Source organism: Abrus precatorius, unplaced genomic scaffold (assembly GCF_003935025.1).
Source record: "Abrus precatorius isolate BTA unplaced genomic scaffold, Abrus_2018 Scaffold3, whole genome shotgun sequence".
NCBI lineage: Eukaryota > Viridiplantae > Streptophyta > Magnoliopsida > Fabales > Fabaceae > Abrus > Abrus precatorius.
Window position 1 is genome coordinate 19,674,066 of NW_020874373.1, and position 16,994 is coordinate 19,691,059.

Sequence of the window (16,994 nt, forward strand, 5' to 3'; positions counted from 1 at the left end):
GTTGGATTCTATTCCATCATAATCAGGTGAATCATCCACGGACTGAGGGCGAGGAGAGGGTGGCAGGTCATCTGGGTCACTATCAATCCAACCGATGGTAGGCGGTGGTGCTCTCGAGGTGGATGGCGGTGGCGGTGAAGGGTGTCGGGTGGAAGGTCCAGCTTCGTCGAAAGGGGGTGCTTGAAGGTCGAGAGAACAACGAGGTACTGGCCTGACGGAAGACGCAACCACTCCAATGTCTTTCCATTCAGGGGCGGGTGTAGGAGCAGGGCTAGGATAGGGGCTAGGTTCAGGGTCAAGGTCGATGATAGTCTTACCTTTGTCCACGAAAGTCTTAAGACGTTTGGCAGGGGTTCTTGAGACGATGGAGAAGAGGGAGGTGTGTGAATAATAATACTCCGTTCTGGTGGTAAGGGTATGGAGATTTCGGCAAAAATGTGGTCGATCCAGTTTGGCTTCCATTCGCTCTCAGTGAGAGGTCCCATGGACATGGAGACCATCCCCTGGTACATCAGGCGACATGTGGCTGGGTCGTAGATCCATCCCTCCTTTCCTCCCAAGTCCTCTCCCCAAATCTTCGCTCGGAGTGGGTCCATCTGCCATACATTCATGCAACACAACAACAACAGCAAGACAAGATGCAACACCGAAACAAAAACAGAAATAGAAAGGGTGAGTTCAATACATTCCTTTATCAAAAATCAAATAAGTAAGAAAATCAGCATAATACCAACGAACCTACTAACTCATAGTCCAATAATCACATTATCATAACATAATACTCGTCAAACAGCCACAAGACGCAAATAAAATAAATGAGTTCATCATAACCTAATTATAACAAAGGTAATTAAAACGTCACTACTTCTTCTTTTCGTCTTCAACTTTTCCCCAGTCAAGATGATCGAAGGCCCTCATTCCCTACAAGCACATTTCGTATACAATCCTTCAGGGACATTTCCCTTCTTCACAAATTTTAATTCCTCAGGAATGAGTCCTTCCAGATCCTGGTAATGCTTGCTCGCGTCAGGATTAGTGGAGGCTTTGATGGCGACGTGTCCCGACCGCGATGAGCTATTTTACGCCATTAGGGTAACCCCCCCTCCACTACCCCTAAGGTTTTTCCCTTGAACCTGAACACTCACATCCCTCAGCTGTGCTAAATTGTGATCTTGACTCTCCAACCTCCCTATCATGTGCATAAAATAGTTTTGTATTTGCATCCTCCTCACACCATTTTTGGAACACGTGTTTCATCCTCAATGGTCATAAATCACATAACCACTCATGCTCATAAGAACTAGCACGTACAAAAAAGAGAAAACTCATTCGTCCACGGTCTAAGAATAAAAAGAAAAAGAAAGAAGATGGAGATAATAAAGAGAATTTCTTTGAATCATCATAGTCAAAAATGTATTTCCACTAACAAAATGATCATCAAAGAGTCATAGAAATAACCACAAACTTAATCATACATGCAACTCATTTTTACCACAATTCTTTTCATAAATTAGTGATTTGATAGTAGGAAAAGTCTATCGTGGTTAAGAAAAGGGTTCCTCGGTCACGCAACGTCAAATCGAGAAAAGATGAGAAATTCTCCAACTAAAACGAAGAGGAAAGGGAATAATTGACGAAAACTGAAAAGAACACAAAGATTCCTAGAGTTATTTTAACATGCAATCGGATGTTCATCAAAGTTACTAACTTTATTGATTAATAATGGCAAACAAGAAGGGATCGTGTAAGGTTTTCAATATCATGGACATGCAAATAGTAATCCCACTCATCCACACTCATTCGAGTTACCACACATCATTTTTAAGTCGTATTCAAATAAAGAAGTAGGGAGATGAAGAGAAAGTTGTTTGCATGTCACTTTTAATCTTACTAGAAACAAAAATGGGAAGGAAGAATATTAATCACGTTCAATCACGCACATATGAGCAAGCACATTCATTCACACACACAATCACAAACTCCCCTAACCTTGTTTGGTTCGAAAAAAGAGATGAGGAGTGGAAGGTTTAGTCTTGGTGTTGGTAAGAACTTCAACCACAGCTTGAGTCTTGGATGGCGGCACAATCATTGGAAGAGGGGTGCAAGCTATGTTGGAAACTCTCTAGGGTTCTTTGTACCTTCAAGGGCGCTGGTGACAAGAAACGTTGCTCACGAGAAAGAGAGTGTAGAAGGGCGTTTGGTGTGGGGGTGAGAGAACGTTTGAGAGAGAAAAGAGAGATGAGGTTAAGAGTGTTTTGAAAAATGAGAAGGGAAAAGGGCACGTGAGAAATGAAGTGTAACCTAAACCTTATGTCCATTCATTTGGTGTGCAGGTGCATGCGAAATGTCCCTTCAAGAGCATTAAATGCTCAGAGTGTAAAAGAAGCAAGCCATTAATGCTTCCCATGTCTCCATAGGCTAGCCATCATGATAGAGTGACTAAGTAGGGTTTTGAAAAATACAAGAGTGAGCGGTTAGAGTATATTGGCGGCTAGGGTTTTGATTTGTGGAGGGAATGGGTTTAAACCCTTCGTATCCCACGGAATTGAAAGGGTTATGTCTCTTGTGTGGCTGTGTAAATGAAAAGGTCTTTTAAGTGGAATTTTAATGGTGGCACGATTTCAAGGGAAGTGATTGCCCCAAGTGCAGAGTTTTAAATGTGGGTGGCGGTTTAGGTTGTTGGAGAAGGGAATAAACATGCAACGTCTCTTTGAATTCTCATAAAGTGACACCTTTTTAGGGTAGTACACGCACATAATCTTGTAATGATTAGCCATGAATGCAAAGCAATTAAGGCAAGGATACACAATTAGTATCATGTACAGTTTTAGGATTTTAAATGCACCATGGGAAGGTTTCCACGTTGACTCACGCTTATCCTTAATGTGGCTGATGATTTCACTCATTTGGGGAAGAAGATTGGGGGCGTGTCTGTTTGTTTTTCTCGAGGGGTTTAATGGTAAGTGGAAAGTAATTAAGGCAATTTGGGTGCATTTTAACGGTTAGATGAAGGGTTGGTCGTGGAAGAAATCAAGCATGATTAATTCTCTAATAAATGGTCATTGGAATAAATGTCAAATTGAATTTTTTGTGGTTGGCTAATTAAGAGCACGAGAATTTGGAAGGGTTACGTTTTGGGGAAGAGATTTTGGGGCTCCTAATTTCCTTTAATTCACGGCTGCACCATTAATGAGGGGGGTTATAATATTTATCACACAAAAACGGTAGTCTAGGGAAAGGAAAACGGCTGCATCTAATTAGGGTAACCAGGGAATTAATAATCTCATTAAATGCAATGTTTCATGCTCCAAATCTAGGCCATTATGGCTGGTTTTTCTCTCTCCTGCATAAGCAATTCACGAAAATCTGATTACCTTATTTAAAAGAGGGGTATTGAATAAAATCATAAGATGCATTAATGAATAGGGTAGCAATTATGTGTAAGTGCCGAGAATGTGGAAAGTTTTCTTAACAAAGGTTATTGGGTTCTTGTTAATCTCGAATTAATCATGCTAAATGCATGAGAATATGGAGAATCTATTCTTCTAGAAAAGGATTATAGCCTTAAATTTTCGGTTGCACTATAAAAGGGAAGTTTTAAATAAGGTCCAATCGAAATATGGCAGTCCAAGAGGTGACGGCTGTATTTATTTAGGGTATGTAGGAATTATGGATTTTGCATTAAGTGCAGTCAATTTGGGTTAGAATCTAGGTTACCAAATTCGATTCTCTCCCTCCCCTGGGCATGAATGACTTTTCAGTTACTAGTACTAAATGAGGAAAGATTGAAACTTGCCTCTTGGATCCTTGGTAGTACACGTGAGTTCTAGGGTAAAAAGGATGGTGGCTCTCATTAATAGTCTAACTTAGTGTGCATGGTACCAGAATAATGGAAAATTTAAGTACACCCAATATTAGAACCTAGTGAACATTCAATATAAGTAAAGAAAATCACACATGCAGTTCCACTTAAATTAAGAAAGCATATCACAAAATCAAATAATAAGAATTAAAAGAACTAAGTAATATTAATAACAATAATCGGGGGGGTAAAAGAAAATGGGGTCCACTCATATGACTCAAAAGACTAACTCGCCCCAGGTTAATCTCACTAACCTTAGGTTAAGTCAAGGTAACTTCATCACATAATCATATAGACATGCACATACGAAATTAACTCCACATGCCCTAGGAGAAATAATTATGCAAGCAGGGAACATAATATGATTAAACAATTGTAGCAAGAACTGAACTAGAGTACTAAAAATCAAATAAAAGAGTTACTAAGTAATAATTAACACTCTCTGCCATATAGGCCAAAATTTGGGATGTTACACATTGATACTAACCTTGTGCTTAATTTTGAAAAATGCCATTTCATGGTAGAGCAAGGTGTAGTGTTAGGCCATATCATATCTGAAAAGGGAATTGAAGTAAATCCTGCAAAACTTGATGTTATTGCACAATTGCCTTACCCCTCTTGCATTCAAGAGGTTCGTGCTTTCCTTGGCCATGCAGGGTTCTATAGGAGATTCATTAAGAACTTCTTCAAAATTGCCATTCCCCTATCTAAACTTTTGCAAAAAAAAGGCTGAGTTCAATTTTGATGAAAAGTGCAAAGAAGCGTTTCATATGCTTAAGGAAGCCCTGACCACCACACCCATCATCCAACCTCCAGATTGGACCACACCATTTGAATTAATGTGTGATGTATCCAATTTTGCAGTGGGGGCTGCATTGACACAGCAGGTTGGTAAGTTTCCTAACATCATTTATTATGCTTCTAGAACTTTGGATTCAGCACAATGTAATTATATCACAACTGAAAAAGAATTGTTGGCCATAGTTTTTGCACTGGACAAGTTTAGATCATATCTATTAGGGTCAAAAGTTATGATTTTTACTGATCATTATGCCTTGAAGTATTTGCTGAAAAAGACAGATTCTAAGCCCAGGCTTATAAGATGGATGCTCTTACTTCAAGAATTTGATTTAGAGATCAAGGATAGAACTGGAACTCAAAATTTGGTAGCCGACCACCTGAGCAGGATAGAGGAGTTCTTGACCCTATTCCAATTCTAGATGATTTTCCTGATGAACAACTCTTGGAGTTGTATGCTTCACAGGCACCCTGGTATACTGATATTGTTAACTTTCTTGTTGCAGGAGTTTTTCCAGCAGGTGCATCAAAAGCTAAAAAGGATAGGATAAGGAGTGATGCCAAACATTACGTTTGGGATGACCCTTATTTATGGAAATTCTGCAGTGACCAAGTCATCAGAAGGTGCATGCCTGATGAAGAAATTCCATCCATACTGCAGTTCTGTCATGCCTCAGCTGTAGGAGGTCATCAAGGACCTCAGAGAACAGCAAGAAAAGTGCTGGATGCAGAGCTGTATTGGCCACCTATTTTTAAGGACTCATGGCAAGCATATTCTACCTATGAGAGATGCGAAAGAGCGGGAGGAGTAATTACATGGAGACAAGAGATGCCCCAACAGCCCATTCTCTATTGTGACATCTTTGATGTCTGGGGTATTGATTTTATGGGGCCATTCCCCTCCTCTTTTGGTTTTCTTTATATAATCCTTGCTATTGATTATGCCTCAAAATGGGTGGAAGCTAAAGCCACCAGAACTAATGATGCTAGAGTTGTTACTGAGTTTGTTCGTAGCGACTTATTTTGCAGGTTTGGAATTCCTAGAGCCATCATTAGTGATCAAGGAAGTCATTTTTGTAATAGGACTATGGAAGTCTTGTTGAAGAAATATGGAGTTGTACACAAAGTTCCCACTGCCTACCACCCACAGACAAATGGGCAGGCTGAGCTCTCTAATAGAGAAATCAAGAAAATACTTGAGAGAGTAGTGCAGCCCCACAGAAAGGTCTGGAGTCGCAGGCTTGATGATGCCTTGTGGGCACATAGAACAGCATTCAAGACACCCTTGGGAATGTCACCATACAGGGTGGTCTATGGAAAAGTCTACCATCTGCCAGTTGAGGTGGAACACAAAGCTTATTGGGCAGTAAAGACTTGCAACATCCATTATGACTCAGCTCGAGAACAAAGGAAATTACAGCTGCAAGAGTTGGAGGAGCTACGTCTTGAGGCCTATGAGAACTCCAGAATTTACAAGGAAAAGACCAAACAATACCATGACAAGAAGATTTCAAGAAAAGAGTTCTATGTTGGTTAAGAGGTTCTCTTGTTCAATTCTCGTCTTAAACTCATGCCTGGAAAGCTCAAATCAAGGTGGCTTGGACCTTTCACTGTTACAAAGGTATTTTCCCATGGTGCAGTGGAGATCATAAGTGACTTCACTAGCAAAAGCTTTATGGTGAATGGGCACCGCTTGAAGCCATTCTTGCAAAACTCAGCTACCTTGGAAGAAGTTGAGGAGATTAACTTGATATCACCATGCACCAACCTCCATTCCAACCCTTGGCCCCCATAACTCATTTCACACGTCAAGCTAGTGACGTTAAAGAAGCGTTGTGTGTAGCGACCCGAATTCACTACATTTATTGATACTACTTTATAACATGATAATTCAGAAAACACCAAAATCTGGTCATTATTTTTTTTTCTTTAGACACATACACAACTTGCAATAATAGTTCTTTTTCAAGAAGAGAGTTAACATGCATATATCTTCTCATCTCATCAATCTATAACTCACTATCAATAATATACTCATATCAAATCATCACAACTCATCATCAGAAGATACCTCAAATATATTAAATATAATGTGCAGAAACGATAGTTTCATAGTTCAACAGTACGGTCAACATGGTTCGAATACAGCATAAGTAAGATAGAAATAGACTCAACTCCCTAAGAGCAGTTCCTCTACAACATAACTAAAAATAACATCAATCGGGAGGCGAATAATCCTCAATAGGGTCAGACTCCTCAGATGATGTCGGGGAAGCGGAACTAAGAGTTGTAGCCACAGAATCTCCACTATCCTCCTCTATCCATCCAACAGGGTGAGGGGATGAACGGGTAGCAACAGGTGGAACCAAAGTAGACGGGTATGCAGGATGCATGTAAGAGGGCATGGTGGTATACCTAATGGAGGATTCCACCACATGGATATCCCTCTCCATTGGCACAGGTGGAGAAGTGGGGAACATAAAAGAGAATGGTGCAGGTGTAGTAGTAGGTCTCGTAGTAGATGTACGGGGGTCTACAGACATGGGTGTGGGAGAAGCAAACAAGGCGGGGAAAGGTAACTGAGTGTCACCAGGAGGTACAGAAAAGACAATCTCGATGGGTGTGTCAACAGTATACTGGGTAATCCATGAGCCTCCACTATCGACTCCGTGAATCACTTAGGCAAATTTGCGGAAAACACTCTGCTGGGCCGTAGAGTCAAACACCCATATGTCATCCTCAGAAGGAAGGATGAACACCTTCACCTTGTTCCTGTTCATCTATATAAATAAAAGAAAAACCATACGAACAATACAAACACAGGGGTGAGTTCTCCAAACACAAACAACAATCATAGCCAAACCCCAAGGAAGGCGGCATCACAGTCACAAATCCATTCAACCATTCTCACTCAGCATCATACAAAGTTCAAGCATATAATAGGGAGATAAATGTAATCACAATCATAGTCAATTTCAAAAACATTCAACCATCCCTAATAATAATGCATATGATGCATGAATGCAAGTTTCCACCTCTCTCATATAGTCACTCATGTGTTATTAGCATGCAATGATGCATGGGGATCCCATTTCTCTATGACTGGTGACTTGCCCAGCATTTACAATAGAGATAGATAGATAAATTCAAGTCGTGTGGCGATCGGAGGACTCCATTCCCTACTCTGCACAGATATAATAGATAGAAAAATAATAATAGCACATCATTGATGTGAAAGGCCATACGGCACGTTCAGGAATGGACCTCTACGACCCTAGTATTATGGAGTTCACGTCAGGTTTGGCTAAGGTCTTGCAAGTGGGTCACGACCCGGCTACAGGGAGCTCAGCTGCCATGTGCCACTTAGGTCGGATGTTCCCCCTTTGGCCATCCCTAGAAGATCTACTTTGGACCAAACTTCCAATACCTACAGTTGTGCCTCTATAATGCCATCAAGTCGTTTCATAAGACTATATATGATGCATGAATAGCATTTTCAATTTTCTTGTGATTGTTTTCTCAACTCATATCATCCAGCCATTTGGGCTGTTGCACAGATATAATAGAAGTCACATCGGACTTAAAATCATAGCATATAACATCAAGCTAAAAGTCATCATAGACTTAGCAACATGGATAGATAATCTCCATGAGTCACATGCCTCAGCATGGATAAATAGATACCATGAGTCTCATAATAATTCTCACTGAGTTCATAATAATAATCTCAAGATAATATAATTCAGGAACTCAGGACATAACATATAATTTCTCATCAAAATTCATAATCTCGTGGTTTTACAATTTCATACTTATGGAAAATTTTAGTGCAACATATTACATCTTTGGACCTTAACTTAGGAGAATCATTCAAGCCTTCATAATTCATTTCTTTTTCTCACTTCATTCTCTTTTAAAATTCGGCACCATCCCATTTCTTAATCCTTGTAATTTCACCATTCAAATTCATCCTATTCATTTCATTATGCTTATTAACCTCTATCCCCTGGTTATCCATAATTCTCTTAATTCAAATTCTTATTTTCTCCATTTCTTCCTCACGGTTTTTCTCTCCTTAAATGGATAAATTATTAAACTTATCTCCTGCCCAAACCATCAACCAAACAATTTAACTTACACTAGATTTAAAGGCATTACCTCTCGGTTTTCTTACTTTTATTTAGGGAAAATAATTCAAGCTTATGTTCTTGTCATGCTATTAACTTAAACCAATTCATTCACTATTCTTTCTAAGTTCTATCCTCTCAGATTTTCAAACTTTTCTTATAAGATAAATGTGGTTCCTCACTCTCTTTATTCGACCACTCAATACATTTCAAATTCATGATATTCCCAATAATTCCATTTAGGTCCAAGGTCCTTTTTGATAATTCAAACCTCAAGGGCACTAGATCAATACCAATATATCATTGTATAATTATTTTTGCTGCACAATCTCTTAATTCATCAAGTCTTTTGTGGTGAGATGCAAATGATGCATGTAGCACTATCAATATAGACATTTCTTGGCATAACCATAACAAATAGTAAGTCATTCAAATTTTCCAGCCAAGTGTCAATTCAACCTCTTCACGGTTTTTCAAGGAATAATATCATTCATGAATAGTACCTTATTTCACATCACTTACATTTTTCCAGCAACTTATTCAAGCAAACATCACTAATTTAAAGTACCAATACCAAGCAACATCAAGGTCAATCACAACCAATTTTACAATCAATCATTCAATCACACACTTAACCAAGTCCCACACGGTTCAAGGCATTCCAATCAAGACAACACACTTTCAAATTCAATTTTAGTTTCCTTAAAATGCAAGGTACATACAAGATATTTTTCTGAATTTTTGCAACACCTTTGGATGTCAAAACCAAGACCATCCAAGTCCATTTCCACTTTTTCCTTCATAACTCTTTTTCTCATTACTCTTAATAAACTATTCAAAATAATTTCAAGTTCCAAATCAATCAATTTCAACCTTTTTCCTCAAAATTTTCAGAACTGTCCAGCCTCCAATATCTCATCATTTGACAAGTCACTAACAAGCAAATTAGGAAAAATCAACATGCAAACACAAGATTCCATTATCTAAGTGTAGTATTTTAATTTTCAGCAAAGGAATATGTTTTAAAAGGATACACCGAGACAACACAAGGGCAATTTAGTGTTCAAACTCTCAAAATTACTAAAGGAGTTCTTTTTATGAAATTAGGTTTGGTAACAAAGTGTTCAAGACATGCAAATTCATGGTTCCAAGGTCTCAAGGGTAGATTTTCATTTATTCAAGAGATTTGGCAAGAAGACCTCTAAACCGAAACTTGTACAAAAGGTTTCCAACATATTTTCAAGTCCAAAATTTTGTACAAAGGTTGGATGTCATATGCAAGGGTTAAAAATTCAAACTTTCTAAAGAATCTCTTCACACAAAACCAAAACCAAAACTTTGAAAGTGAATCAAGTAATTTTCAAGCGAAAATCCAACAAGCAAGTGAAGGAATACAACATGCAAACTCATGGATCATGGCTTTGAAGGTGGATCATCAAAGAAATCAAGGATTTCAAACATGCAAAGGCAAAACCGAAATACTTTCAAGGAAGAAATTGCAAGCACTAAATAAAGTTTCAAGCTTTGAGAGAAATCAACACATCTAAGCATGAAACCGAAAATTTCAAGGAGAGCAAATGGAGTACAAGACAAATACTCAACATGCAATTGAAGGAAATTGTCTTCCAAGCTCATGGTTACTTGTTTTCAAAGGTGGATCATCATTTAAACCACGAATCCAGCAAAGAAAGTGAACAAACCGAGACATGTACAAGGATGAATCAACGTGCAAATGTTCAAAAGGCAAACTTTTAGAGAGATTACCTCCTTTTCACATAAACCGCAAACTTAGAAGTAAATAAAATGAAGAAATCAAGTAGAATTTAACATGCAAATGGTACAATGAGCTTGATCAAAGTTATTGGAAATAAAGATGGAACCTTTACAAGATTTTACATAGTTTTCAACCAAGGAAGACAAACAAAGGAACAAAGGATGAGAACTCCCCCTTGCCTTGAGTTTTAGGTGTGAAATGAAATGGAGAAGGGGCTGGAATAGATGGATCTCCAAGGAAAGCTTTGCTGGACTGAGAAAACAGCAGCCAAGTTCTTCAAAGTTCTCCTCCAAAGTTGGCTCCTTCCACACGAAAATTGAAAGGATGAAGGAGGAAGAAGTTTGTGATAGTGAGGTAAAGTGTTTGAGTGATTTGGATGGAGGAGTGGTGGTGTTTGAGGGGTTGCAAGTTCTCAGTTTTCTTGAGAGAAATTGAGAGAGTTTAAGACTTTGAGAGGATGAGAAGTGTGAGAGAAAGGTAGAGAGAAAAGAGAGAGAGATTCTCGGTTTTTGGCTTCCAAAAGGCTTAATGTCATTTAGCAAATCTATTTATATGGAGGGTTTAAGCTTTAAGTGACCAATTGCCACTTAACATTTGTATTTTTGGCTTGTTTGGCAAGACTTCCAAACTGAAAAACTGCACAAGGTTTTAATTGAGTAAAAGCTAAAGTGAATTTGGTAAATTGGTGCAAGGAAAGAGGTGTCACGCTTTTTAGTGCATGAATAGTGAATTTCGGGAAAGCTTGTAGGCAAAGTTAGTAAAATTCAGCAAGCAAAATGCATGGAACACCCTAGGCTGCATGCACACAGTTTGGATATCACAAATCCCAAAATCGGCACAAAATACCAAAGCTAAGATTTTGGGGCAGCAATGCATGAAAATTGGTTGGCCAAGAAAATGCAACATGACTAGGTTGTCACTTGGACGAGACTTTTGATGTGGTGCTAAGTTCAAGAGAATGTGATTGGTTAGAATAATTATGATGTTGGCAATTTGGAAGACATGAAAAGAAAGTTCCGAAATGACTTTTGCCAGCAAATCGGGACACAAAATCCCGTGCATGGAATTCTGGTGGTCAATACTAGATTTTGGAATATTCGGGCAATCATGATGTTGGTAAAATGGGGGACAAGGTTTGTTTGCATGAAAATCTAGTGGCCGATACTAGATTTGGAAATCTCTGGGTAATGATTGCTAGATCTCACAGAATTTTATGCAATGATTTTGACGGCTAAGAAATCATTACTAAATCTTTGTAATGATTCGGAAATCTCATGTTTTTTGAGACGGATACTTATGATTTGACAATTATTCAAATAAGACAGAGTTTAACTTTTCGGATAAATCTCTCAGGGATATTTTAGACAATACTGCTGAACAATATCAGGGAATTCTTGGACGATATTGGAACCAAGTATTTTGCATGCAGTCACCCTAAAATGCCGAACTTAGAAATAAATCAATATTCTAAAAATTAAAATTCAGTATTTATCTAATTATTCCGACGCTAGCAAGCCGGAACCAGCTAATAATTAAAATCTAATAACTACTAGCTAATTTACGAAAATTAGGGCGTTACACTGTGTGAGAGGCAACTCACAAGTTGATTAAGATTTTTTAATTTTTATTTTTATCTTTGTGGTTCTTTTCATTCAATAAGCATTTTTATGATTGAGCTGTGAATTGCGATGAATTAAACATGGTTTTATTGCATGTTCTTCATTCTTTTTACAATGAACAGTTTTAAATTTTGAGTTTGATTCATGCAGAGACCATAGGAATTTCATTTGCACAAAGACATAACAAAGGTGCCCACTTCCATTTCATAGTAGTTACTTTCATGCTAAGGTAAGTGAATCCACCCTCTGCAGTTTTCACTTTTAGCCTATAGTGATCACTTTGAAAAGGTTTATGGGTTATGAATTTACGCGTAATCACTCCCAGTTCATAGTGAACACGCGCAGATGACTGAAATATAGAAGGCTCTCTGTAGTTATCACTTTGGTTCCATAGTGATAACTACAGAGGCACCTCTTGGACTAACTTTGATGCGCGTAGTTACTTCCATTTCATAGTAACTACGCGCAAACCACTTCACAAAACGCCTTCTCTGTAGTTATCACTCTCACAACATAGTGATTATCCGCGCCACTTCACTTGCCAAATACAAATGAGCGTGTTTACTATGGTTTGAAAATGATAACGCCCAAAACCTATATAAACTAAAAGTGTTCACTCTCTCACCCACTCTCACTCAACCTCTCCACGCTTTTACCTCCATCTCCAATCTTTTTGAAAAATCCCTTTTTCCTTCACGACAGATTGTGCTCAAACTCAGTCATTTCCATAATTTTGCAATTAATTTGAATTCCAATCCAGGTAATTTCCTCTTCCTCACTCTTTTCAAATTAGGGTTCTTTGTTCCAAAATTTGGGGTTTTTAATTCTGGGTTTTTGAATTGAAATTGCTTGGGAAAACATGATATTTTGGGTTTGTTTGCATTATTCGAATGGATAGGGACTGTTAATTTGACTAAATCTTCTGCCTCTGTCTGATTAACCCTTAAAGTGCCCATTGTGTTTGGGATTTTAAACTGGAGCCTCATATTTTGTTATTTCTGCGTAAATTCGGTTGGTTGAGGTGTCGATAGCTTGATTAAAATGGACAGGGTGGTGTGTATTGGGTGAATTTCTGTAGTTTCTCCCATTGTCGAACCCCCAAAGTGCTCACTATCGTTTTGGAAATTTTAATTGGGGCTTCGAAAAATTGGGGTTAATGAATCCCAACTACAATGTGCAGTATAATTGTCTATTTGGGAGTGATTGCAAAAGTTCATTGGTTAATTTGTTGCATACTGCATAGTCAAACCCTAGGGTAGTTACCCTGAGCGTGCTTACTTTGAATGTTCTAATTGGCAATTCCTGGACTAAAATTGATAATGCACAATTGTAATTGTAGGATGCTTGTATGATTGTAGGATGTTGGAGCATTTAATTTGATTATTTTTTCGAATTTAGAATTGTTGAACCTTAGGGTAGCCACTCCCACCTGCGAAAATGCTTGAAGTTGAACATTCTGCTATGTTGGTGCTTGTGTGTAATGCTTAATGTGTGCTGCAACTCTTAAATTTATGGCTAATTACACAACCCCAAACTTGTTCAGTATGGTAGGAATGGTAAATATGTAATGCATATCCTTACATGAATCATACATAATTTATCTTGCTGTCCAGTTGCATTCATAGTGAAGAATCCCTTTGAACTTTAATCCAATTGCTTTGTCTACCTGATTTCTTTTTGAATTCAGCTGCATGGCACTTGACAAAGTTGGAATCCCTCGGCATATCTGTACAAATATGACATAATTGCAGACACACATGCACCAACCTTTCTGCATACTGTTTACTGCCGAGACTGCCCTATTTGAATTGATTTGTTTAACTTTTCTACTTCAATTGATTGATGCCTGATAGTCATATTTTAGTACATCTTTCTCTCCATGTTTTTGGTTTAATTGAGCTTCATTAGTGCATTATTTTGATGTGTTAGTTTAGATTTGTGTTAGTAAGTAATTTAGGATTTAAATTGGTGTCCCTGGAAAGATAAGACAGAGATCTACAACTTCTCTGTTGGGAGAAAAGCCCAGTTCGAGCATCTTCAAGTCCAAAATTGCGTCACAATGTTGCGGCCCTGCACTGAAATTTTCAGAATTTGATTGTATTGTTGATTTTACTTAGTTAGGGAGTTGGGTCTTAATTAAGCCCAATTATTATGTCTTTTACTTAGTTAGGTGTTTAGGAAACTCATTAGGGAGTTGGGCCTTAATTAAACCCAATTATTTTATCTTTAAATAGAGGTTATGACTCTATGTACGAATCCTTGTTTTTTCTTTTCCCGCAATTTTTCAGAATTCAAAAGTCTTTATTTTAAATTCTTTCCTTTATTTTCGTCTCTCTACCTTCCATCTTTTCATATATTCTGGTTTGGCTGAAGCAAACATGATCATGAAGCAAGGCTAATCCATCAATCGGTTCAAGGTTTCAAGAACAACATCGCGTTTGAGTTTCGGGTTAGGTTCTATCGAATTATAACTTTTCCTCCTCTTTTCTGATTAGGATAATTACGTTTTTCATGATATTGATTTTTCGTTTGCATTCTAAACAGAGAATGAGTATTTCAGATTTGAAATAAATAAATTCACCCAATTCAATAAATCAATTTTTCTAAATTTCGTTAGAACATTGGATTTGCGATTGCAGTTCTTGTTTTGATGAAATTCATAATCTAGATTTAGATTTTGGGTTATTAATGTCGTATTGAATTAGTGTTGATTGGAAATTCGTTGGAATTATATTCGTGTAACAATGAGAATTGCGTTGTAGTGATTGAGATCTTGATTTGGTTGAATTTCATATTTCGTTTCGTTATAATTATTCCTTGTTCTTTTCTTTTCTGTTGTTTACAATTTAATTCAAAACAATCCTTCTCTATGCTAATCTGAAATCACATGATGGAACCAGAAACAGAATGTATCTTATGTCCTTGTGAGATGACCTAGGTTTACTCCTTGTATTGCAAAATTTTTAAGAAAATCTAGTTTGTTTGATACCATTGCGATGTGGTTATCAAAATGGCGCCGTTGCTGGGGACATAAGTCAATTTGTTTTTATTTCATCATATGTACCAACTGATTCGGTGTTTCTGTGTTTGTGCTACATTTCATCTGTGTTTTTATTTCATATGCATTTTGTTCGTCTATTCCGTTCTGCATATTGTGTTTATGTTCATTTGCAAACTCTGAAACTAAGTATTCTGTGTTTCTGTGTTCGTTTGCAGATTTAGTTTTGCATTTCAATTCGTATGTGTGTGTTGATCAATTCGTGTTTTAATGTTTATTCATGATCCTTTGATTGTCTATTCCATTATTCCATTGCAATTGAGTGTGTGATTGTGATTGGTTCAATTGTTGTGGCTGCATGCGAAAAACATAGTTGCTGCATATTTTGCCATCAGATTTTACTGTTCATGCACTATTCATACACTATTCATAAATTTTGAAAAATTCTAAAAAATAACTAGAGATCGAATTTTGATCTGAATTTTTGTGTCCGTATTTCTTTTAGTGTCTATTAGTGTTTAGAGTTAGTAGATTGCAAAAATCATTAATAGAAAAAGAGATACATTGTGGTGGCGAAGAAAATTTTTGTGAAACTTAAAAGTGGCATAACTTTTGTTAGGAAACTCAGAATTGGGCATATTGCATATGCATTTGGGGTAGAAAAAAATTTCCTATCCAACGCAACCCACTTTGTCAATTGAGGCTGCCCAAAACTTCAAAAATCGCCTATTTTCTAAATTTTTTTTATTTTTTATCATTTATTGACCTATTTTTCTTGATTTTAGGCTTCTAGTTTCAATAGTAAATCAATTCAAAAAAATTCTGAAAATTTTTGTGGTGTTTTCCTATACCAAAAAGAGATTTATCATGGTCCCACTTCATTCATATCTTGCATTTGGATGGTACTTACTTTGTAAAACTACTTTGTGCATTCATTGAGTACTTGTTATTCTTGTTGGTTCTAACCTTAAATGACCAGGGCCAACCCTAGTGTAGTGAATCAACCTGATCCTGAGATAGAAAGAACACTTCGTAGGATAAGAGCTAGCAAAAACAGTGGTAGTGTATTTGGTGCTTCTTCTGAAACTGTTAATCCTACTGTTAGTGAATCTGAACTTGAAATTGAGAATATGACTGATAACCCTGAGCTAACTTTGAAGGAATTGGCCGCACCTAATGTTGTGTATCAGTCATGGTGTGTCCAATATCCTGAAGACGAAACAATTTCCTATGAGCTTAAATCTAGACTTATCCATTTGTTGCCAAAGTTTCATGGACTTGCAGGTGAAGATCCTCATAAGCATTTAAAAGAGTTACATGTGGTGTGTTCCACCATGAGACCTCAGGGAGTGCCTGAAGACCATGTCAAGATGAAGGCGTTTCCTTTCTCTCTGGATAGTGTTGCAAAAGACTGGCTTTACTTCCTACCTTCAACAATCACTACATGGAATCAAATGAAGAGGTTATTTCTGGAAAAATTCTTCCCTGCCTCCAGAACTGCAGCAATAAGGAAAGAGATTTGTGGTATAAGGCAGCTGAATGGGGAGACTTTGTATGACTACTGGGAGAGATTCAACAAGTTGTGTGCTACCTGTCCTCACCATCAAATAAGTGAGCAATTACTAATTCAATATTATTATGAGGGACTAACTTTGATGGACAGGAGTATGATAGATGCGGCAAGTGGAGGAGCATTGATGGATAAGACACCACACGCTGCAAGGCAACTTATTACAAACATGGTAGCCAACACTCAACAATTCGGATTCAGAGGAGCTGCTAAGGGAGTGAATGAGATAGCACTTGGTTCTGGTAC

General features: G+C 37.6%; 1 non-coding gene across 1 annotated transcript; it reads right to left on the reverse strand.

Moving 5' to 3' along the window:
- Positions 1-16,680: 16,680 nt before the first annotated feature.
- LOC113864080 lies at positions 16,681-16,787 on the reverse strand. The gene has a single exon (XR_003504684.1). It is a non-coding gene; the product is annotated as a small nucleolar RNA R71 (small nucleolar RNA).
- Positions 16,788-16,994: the final 207 nt, after the last annotated feature.